This window comes from Azolla caroliniana, unplaced genomic scaffold, assembly GCF_043228905.1.
Source record: "Azolla caroliniana isolate FFs.n. ecotype wild unplaced genomic scaffold, voAzoCaro1.0.p SCAF_11, whole genome shotgun sequence".
NCBI classification, from domain to species: Eukaryota; Viridiplantae; Streptophyta; class Polypodiopsida; order Salviniales; family Salviniaceae; genus Azolla; species Azolla caroliniana.
In genome coordinates this window covers 3,434,101-3,443,730 of record NW_028230446.1, presented here as the reverse complement: position 1 = coordinate 3,443,730, position 9,630 = coordinate 3,434,101, and positions in this window count along the sequence as shown.

Here is a 9,630-nt window from a genome sequence, read left to right as displayed (position 1 = left end):
TCGTTGAAGGAGAGTCTTTGTCTGGTAGCCAGATCGACGTCGGAAGCAGTGTTGGTGTTGGCTTTGCATTCTCCATGTTGAAGCGCTTCAACACCTTGCTAATATAGTTGGACTAGGAGAGTCAGAGTGTTTTTGTTGTCCGATTTCGCTCTATCTTCATGCCCAGTATGTGTCGGGCTTGTCCAAGTTCCTTCATCGCAAACTTTTCATGAAGGCTCCGCTTTAGCTTTCCTATTTCGGTTTGATTTCTCCGTACAATCAACATGTCGTCGACATATAGGATCAGATAGATCCAGGACTCATCAGTCAGTTGCCAAATATACATACATGGGTCGAAGTCAGATCGGCGGTATCCAAGCTACCTGATGTAAGAGTCGAACTTTTGGTACCACATTGTTGACACTTGTTTTAAGCCATATAGGCTTTTCTTCAGTTGACATACCAAGTGACTTTCCTCCCTCGTCTCCGTGAAGCCTGTCGGTTGAGACATGTAAATATCTTCTTCCAGATCTTCGTGTAGGAAAGTCATCTTGAAGTCTAATTGCTCAAGCTCTAGGTCCTCTATCACCACAACCCCGAGTAGGAGCTGAAGGGTGGTCATCTTGACTATTGGAGAGAATATCTCATCGTAGTCAACCCCATGTTCCGGTTTGAACCCTTTCGCGACGAGCCGAGCTTTGTATTTGGGTTTCTCTAAGCTTTGAAAAACCATTTGTAGGGCAACAACTTTCTTCCAGCTCCCATGTATTGTTCTGATGGATTGAGTCCATCTCGGATCTCATGGCTTGTAGCCATGTATCAGCATCCAGTGCGGCTATAGCTTCTTTGTATGTGCTTGGTTTTCCTGCATCGGTGTAGTTGACGTAGTCGAGGCTCGATTGATAGAACTCTTTTGGCCTTCGAATTCGTCCGGATCTCCTGGGTGCCAAAGTGATAGGTTTGGATCCTTCTATTGGCTTTGTCGGTCGATCGACATTTGTTTAACCACTTATGTTAGGAGTCCTATTATATGATTCGCCCTTGTAATAGGAGTTCGGCGATGTCACGTCATCCTCCCCTACTTCGAGATCAATTGACTTGAAGATACGAGTCTTAGCCGACTCATGTCGGCTTTTCCACTTGGCCTATTTGGGTGTGTTAGCTAAGTCGACTTTGTCACTTCCGGATCGCACCTTGTTGACTTTGCCTTTTTCAACTCTTGTCGATTCGGTTTTGTCTTTGATGGCTTTGTCTTCGATTCGGAGTCGGTAGGTGTATTGGTGGCTTGTTCGAGTTCAACTATTTGTCGAATCTCTGATTTGGCCCGGTGGGTTAGTCTTTCTACAATGTCTTTATCGACTTTGAAGAAGACCTTCTTACCAACTATTTTTTGTTGGTTCCTCTCAGAGAGAATAGAGTTTTCATTGAAGACCACGTCACTACTCCAAATCAATTTTTGGTTCTCTGGGTCGCATAGCCTATAGCCGAATTCCCCATCGGTTCCATAACTGAGAAATATGCATTTAGTTGCATGGGGTGCCAACTTGGTCCTTTTCTCCATGGGGATGAATGTGTAGGCTTCACATCCAAATATACGGAGCCTATCGTAGGTTGGTTGTTTGCCTGACCATAGTTCCTGTGGCACTTCGACCCTTATTGCTTTCAACGGGGATAGATTGATTTGATATATTGTCGTATGCAATGCTTTGGCCCAAAACTCCAACTTTAGTCCGGCTTGTTGGAGCATTGCCATCACCCTCTCTTGGATCATTCTATTGATCCGTTTGGCAACTCCATTCTGCATGGGTGTGTAAGGAACGGTCTTTTGATGTTTGATCCCTTTGTCGGATAGGTATTGTTTGATGGCTTGGGAGGTGTATTCACCTCCATTGTCGGATTAGAGTGTCTTCACTCTACATCCTGACTAGTGCTCCACTTTAGCTATCCATCGAGTGAGGACCTCGAGCGCTTCGTCTTTGGACCTAATCGAGTAGGCCCAAACCTTCCATGTATAGTCTTCTACAAATGTGATAAAGTACTAGGAACCTCCTAGTGATCTCTTGGGCATAGGCCCACATATATCTGTGTGCATGAGCTCTAGGGGTTTTCGTACCATTTCATAATGGAGAGAGTGCGGACTTCGGGTCTATTTCCTGTAGCGACAATGCTCGCAGAAGTCTGTCGTTGCTTGAGTTTAGGAATGTAGTCAACCGCCATTAGTCGATCTAGGCTGGCTTGAGACATATGACCGAGTTGGCCATGCCATAGGTTCGGGTCAGTCTTTTCGGCTACGTTCATGACCCCTTCTGGATTGATCATCATCATTGGATACAAGTTATTGTACTTGTGTTTGTTCCCAATCTTTGGATTTCCACGACTAATCATCCATGTCGACTCATTGAGAGTCGTTCTATACCCGTCTTCGGCTAGCATGTCAATGGAGACCAGGCTCCTTTTCAGTGTAGGTACATGCCGGACTTGGTTTAGGACATGCGTGTTTCCATTCAACACTTGAATTCTACTTCGTCTACTCCGGTGATTTTGCATTCTTGCCATTGCCTAGGCGGACTGTGCCAATAGTGTTGGCCGAATAGTTCGAAAACCATTTGATGTTAGGGGTAACGTGGAATGTGGCACCAGAGTCCAATAACCATGTATGTGCATCTTGCGCATTGTAGAGAACTTCTTTGATCATCGAGTCTTCTAAGGAGAGGTTTTCTCCCAATTGGGTGTTGGCAACATTGACTTGGTTGCCAAATGGAGAGTGGTTCAAGTCAGATCGTCCTCAATTCCGCTCGGATCACTGACCACTCTCTTTCCTCTTGATTGACTAGTAGTCGGAAACGTTGTGACTAGGTTTTCTGTAGTGGGTGCGAAAGTTGCATGGTCGGCTATTTCTCGACTACGACCGTTGTTAGTCTCCCCTCGTTCTTGACTGATTGGTATTCCAAAAGGTTCTGTCTTCTCTCTCGATCAATTGAATCGGTTGATCGACTCGATCGAGTGGTGGGCTTCTATCGACTCGTCAATTTTGAGTCCCATTGATTTTCTCCGACTGTCCTCTCTAAGGACTTGGATAACTGTTTCCTCTAGATTTAGATTTGGTCGGCTATTGGCAAATGTCGTGCAAAATACCTCCCAACTCGCCGGCAAGCTCAATAGAAGGGCAAGGGCTTTAACTTCTTCTTCAAAGTTAATCCGTTGGGAGGAGAGTTTAGACAACACCCGGCTGAAGGTGTTGATGTGGGAGATGGCTGGATTGGTCTCTCTCATCTTCATGTTGAATAGCTGTTTGATCAATATCAATTTCCAACATAAGGACTTCTTTTCGTATACAACTTGTAGGTTCTCCCACAGTGAGAACGTTGTCGTCTCTTTGGCCATGCTGAAGTAGACCTTTTCGGCCAGATGCATTCGGATAGTGGAGCACACGATTTCTTCTATGGATCTCCATTATTTGGTTGTCATCGAAGCAGGTTTTTCACTATGTCGAATGGTTTCAACCTATCTTTTGATGATCAACACATCCACCATCATCTCTTTCCACAAGGCAAAGTTTTTTTCGTCGAACTTTTGGATTTCAACTCCTGTGCCGGATGTTGAAACATGTTCTTTTTGAGAATGAGATTTTATTGACATGGTCTTTTCTTTCAGCCATATAGCTTCTCCTCTTTTTTGCTATTCGTTGCTACTGAACAATAAGTCGCTCTGATACCAGTTGTAAGATATGGTGTTCGTGTATGTGCGGAAGTATGTACGAGGACATGTTGAGTTATTCTCAACAAACAACACATAAAGAATGAAGACAAGAAGATGAACAGAAAATGACACACACTTAAGCTTTAATGTAAGTTTCGTTACTTCGTTCTCTCTGTGTAACTCTACACTCAGAGATTCAAGATACAAGAGAATGATTATTACAACATTAGGTTATTGCTTATATACTAAGTCGTAACTATTTGGATGTGTTCACACACTAGGATACAAAGTGGAAGGAGTTAGCCTTTTATGCCAACAATGCGTCACACCAAATTCATCCCTCCTTGCTACAGGGTACACATTCAAACTAAACCAAGAGGGGGTCACATCGTCGTGATGTCCCAGCTTTCGATGGCTAGTTGGAGTTGGTCATACCGTGTATATCGACCTTCCGACAAAGGCCTCCGCGAACTCATCGATGGTCGGACCGATCCCTGCATTCCAGATTATCACCTTGTTGACTAGTTGTAGAGTGTCTTTCTTCTTTGGTACTGTGAACCACCGATTCGAATTTGGGGCACTCGATGGTTCGAGGATCCCCATCTCAATCTTCTCCTTGAGCAACTCCATCAACTTCAGGATGTGAGCCCTTGGTACCAGAATCAGTTTGAGGCTCCACAACACATGCGGTATCGTGAAGATCACCATTGGTTCCACGATCGTCGTGTCGACACACCTGATCTCCTCAAGTGAGAAAGCAAAAGCCCTCCCATGACTTTCAGCATTCTTCGGAACTTGTCCTCCTCCGCCGGCAGTAGGAAGCCAACCCCACTGATTTTGAGCTCCCGTAGTGTCTCTTCAGTGAACCGATGCCCTATTCCACGCGGGTCTTGCAAACTTGGGTCAGTTGCTACCTCTTTCATCCGTTCCCAGCTGTCCTCTGGTAAGGGCGTCGCGGCCTTACCTTCCGGTCTACAGTCTTGTACTTGGTGCTAACATGGGCAGTCCAATCCGCCCTGACCATCTACTCAAATTCCTTGATGACCTCATACATCTCGATCGAATTAACCGGAATCGTCTAGTCCTTAGTTAGACCTCCAATGATCACCCTCTCAATCTACCCGATGGTGTCATTGAATGAGACTGCCTCCACAGTGTCGTTGATCGAGTCATCGGGGCCCATGGCTCCGCACACCCTTAAGTGCCCCTAGACTCGTTGTCTTTCCCGGCTGTCGATGTTGGTTACAATACAACCACAATTACCGGAGAGCCAAAATTTCCTACCTATAGTACATTTTGAGAAGCGAGCTCAACATGGGCCAAATCGGTTGCATAAGTAAAGAGTCGGATCGGATGAAGACCAATTAGCTAGGCTCAGACCGGATTGGAGAGCCAGATCCACGGGGAGCCAGTAGGCCATTTTAGGCCTACACTCCTAGCTTAGTAGGCAATTATATTTTTAGGAGTTAGTGTCAATAGCTCAGTTATGAGCATTGAAGTACTTGTCAGTGCTTCTGACCATCCTTTAAGGACTTGTATAAAACTACTCTCTAAGCACATTTGTTTGCACAGAGTGTTATTATTTTTGTTACGGTCATGACCATATAATATCTCGCGGTGAGAATTTACTGTAGTATTCTATACACATGGATAAGGTGTGACGGTTAAAGGAGAGTGTAAAGAAGGGGAGGAGAGTATAAAGAAGGGTTACGTAGTATTCTATACATGTGGATAAAGTGTGAGGGTTAGAAACATGGCTCTGATACCAATGGTTAGAGTGATGATCTGATGTAAGCATATGATAAGGATAAAAGATAGATAAATAAGAAAGGAGAGAGAGAAACAAGGGTGTTGATCCACCCGACCACCCCCGAGTGAAGGGATCGAAATGGACTCGAGCCTCGATCGACGTCCCATACCACCGCCGTGGCGTCGATTCGTACCTGGTGCTGGTGCGCTCGCTACAAGAGTTGACCCACCATAATGTCAGAGTCTCAACGTAGTCAATAGTGTGTCAAATAAGGGTAGTTAGGCCTCATATTTATAGCCAGACCTAAGGCCCCCAAGCAAGTTCACACTTGTCCTAATGGTTGTCTCAATCCCGAGTATTAAAAGTAATCCTCCCCTTCTTTACACTCTTGTTTAACCCTCACACTTTATCCATGTGTATAGAATACTATGGTAAATTCTCACCACGAGATATTATATTGTCATGCTCGTAACATACTCCCCCTCTTTAAAACATTACGCTCTTGCAATGCAAAGTTAGTTCTAAGAGTATTTTTACGTTCCCATGTGGCATATTTTATAGTGCTTATCCATCCATTTAATTTTATCGCATTATTTTAGAACGCAATTTTTTTGTTTTAACATTCAGAATTCTTTCTAGTACATGTGGTTTAGAAGATAATTCTTCAGAAGTAACCAGAGTTTCAGTTGTCCCTGTATTGTCGCAAGAACCTAGAAGTTCTTTTAGACGACTGATGTGAAGAACTTGATCGATTTCAACGCCATCAGGAAGAGTGAGACGATAGGCTGATGAACCAATGTGTTTGAGGATTGTAAAAAGTCCACAAAACCATGAGGCTAAGCGCACTTACCCGTAGACAATGTCTTAGAATTGTGAGGTACACGTAAAAATACTTTGTGTCTAGGGTTGAATACATGAGGTTGCTTATTATGATCGACATAAAATCACGCTCTATCTTGAGCTGTTTTTATATTATCTCGTGCAATATGCAACATATCTTGCATATCTCGAAGAAAGTTTTGCGTACTTCACAACTCATCATGATGTATATTAACATCAATCGGGGCTCGTGGTTGAAAACCATACATCAACATAAAAGGACTATCCTATTGATGTATGTTTGGAGCTGTTATCAGCAAACTCCAAATTTGGGAGATAACGTTCCCATTTTGTTTGTTTTGTACCAACATATGCATGGAGCATGCCCTCAATAATTTGATTTACTCATTCTGTTTGTCCATCGGATTGAGGATGATCCGTGGAACTCATGCTCAATGTAGTTTCTAACTTCTTAAAGACTTGCATCCAAAGTCGTTAGAAAACTTTATATCTCGATCACTCACGATATCCATCGATAACTCATAAAAACGAAATAACTCGCCAACAAATTGGTAAGCCAATTCAGGAGCTGTTATCGTGGTTTTAGTAGCAATAAATCTGACCATTTTAGTTAGTCAATCAACCACAACCCAGATGGCATCATGGCCTTTTTGGGTGCAAGGAAGGCTAACAATAAAATCCATGGATATACTTTCCGACTTATTATTAGGAATCTCTAAGGGATATAAAAGTCTTGCGGCTTTAAGTCGCTCGACTTTGTTAACCTGACACTGGTGACATTTAGTCAAATAGCTATGTATGTCAAGACGCATCTTAGGCCAATAGAATTGAGTGGAGATGAGAATGATTGTACGATGTATTCCAGGGTGCCCTGCTGAGGGTGCACCATGAAATTAAAAAAGAATTCTCTTTTTGACCTCAGGCAAATTTGGAACACAAACCTTCCCATTATGATAGAGCAGACTGTTAGCAATGCCGAAGGATTCCTTCAAGGATGTGGTGGTGTCTGTTCCAGACTCAACTATTGCCAATACTTCGCAAAATAACTATCATCAAGATACTTTCCTCAAAGGTGATCATAAAGATTTGATGTTATTTTAGTGAAGCTAAGCATGTTAACTTCATGGATGCGACTTAGTGCATCAACGACAGTGTTCGTGGAACCTTCACGATATTGTATGGAAAAATCAAAATCCCGGATGAGATCTGCCCATCGCGCCTTACGACCTTTAAGGTCTTGTTGGTCACAAAAATATTTCAAGGACTCGTGGTCCGTAGTTACCACAAAACGATTTCCATAAAGATAATGACGCCATGTCTTGAGCGCATGAATAATTGCAAATAATTCCTTTTCTTGCACGGTATACTGACACTGAGCAGAATCAAGTTTCTTATTCTCAAATGCTATTGGTTTACCATCTTGATATAGGACGACACCTGTAGCATAATCGCTTGCATCGGTTTCAACCTGAAAAGGTTTTGAAGGATCTGGTAAAAGAAGCAACAGAGCCTTGTACACGAAGTCCTTGAGTTCCTTAAAGGCAAGGTCTAGTGTAGCATTCCACATAATAGGTTTTGTAGACTTACACGTTTGACCTTTGAGAAGATTAGTAAACGACGTCGTCAATTGGGAGTAATTACGAAGAGATTTTTGCAAAAACCCGACAAAACCTAGGAATGATCGAACTTCTCGAATATTCCGAAGAATGGGCCAAAGTTTGACTTTCTCGATGCAAGAAGGATCAATTTCAACTCCTCGTTCGTTTATGAGATGTCCAAGATAAGTAATTGATTTCTTGAAGAACTCGCACTTTGAGATCTTCACATAGAATTTCTTGTCACACAATGTTTGTAAACCAAAGCGAACATGTTTAATATGTTCTTCTAACGTATGACTATACACTAGAATATCATCCAAGAAAATAACAACAAATTTTCCAAGTTGTTCTTGGAAAATGTCTTTCATTTCTTGTTGAAATGTGGAAGGAGCATTGGTCAAACCGAAAGGCATGACCGAAAACTCATAATGGCCATTGCGCGTACGAAATACCGTTTTAAGAACATCTTCCTCACTTATACGAATTTGATGGTAGCTCGTATGGAGATCAAGTTTTGTAAAATACCGAGCTCCCTAGAGATGGTTAATTAGATCGTAAGCCCAAGGCAATGGATATGAATTCTTGATCGTCTCTTTATTCAAGTGTTGATAATTAATACATATACGCCATGTACCCTCTTTCTTTTTTACCAAGAGAACAGGTTCACCCCATGGATATTTACTATAAGGTATATAAGCCATTCGTAAATAGTCCTTGAGTTGCTTAGATACCTCATCCTCTTCGGATCGACTTAAGCGATTTAAGGAGGTATACTTATTGGTGCAACACCAGGTACAATATCTATATGATGGTCTATATTATGTTTAGGAGGTGACCCATGTGGTAGTTCACTCGGAAAAACATCACCAAAATCATTTAAGATGTCATCGAATTTTTTCTCTAGGTCTCTGTGTCTTCACGTTTTTTTTGTCTGTGTACTAGTTCTTGATTTCTGCACACAAATACGAATGTGTAACCGGTTGTGGCCGGTCAATTCCTAACAAACTGGTATCAAAGCGATTGAAGGCTCGTTCGGCAACATGTTTAAGCTAACCGGCTCCAACTACTCAGTGTGGAAGTTGAAGATGACAGACATGCTCATGTGCAAAGACCTTTGGTTGCCGGTGTAGTTCAGAGATAAAAGACCAGACAAGATCGATGTAGCGACTTGGGAAGTGTTGCATATGAAGGCAACCACATATATAAGGTGTTTTAAAGACATGAGTCTATAAAACAACTTTGGCGAAGAAACAGAAGCAGACGTCCTACGGAAGAAGATCGACGTCATGTTCAAAAACAAGAATGTCGTGAACCGAGTCTCAGTATTTTGAAAAATCACGAGGCTCCAGTATTAGGATGTCTCTAGTATGGCGGAGCACATCAATGCCTTCCAATGATTGATGAACCAAACCACCTCTCTAGAAGTACCTCTAGTCGATGAGGTATTAGCATTGTTGTTGCTGGGATCCCTTCCGGACAGTTGGGGAACGCTTGTTGTCATGTTGGGCAACACAAGACTAGAAGGGAAACACCTATTCCTAGAGCAGGCGAAGTCGAGCTTGCTAAACAAAGAAGCTCGTCGAAAGGACTGAGAGTCCAATACCGACCAAAAGGCCCTAGTCACGGAAGGTGACACGATTCGGGGAAGAAGCCAAAATCAAAGCTCCTAGAACCGAGATATGTCGGGGACCAGGTCGAAGTCGAGGGGGAAACCCACGTGCTTCTACTGAGGGAAGTCGGGGCACTTCTAGAAAAATAGCCGAC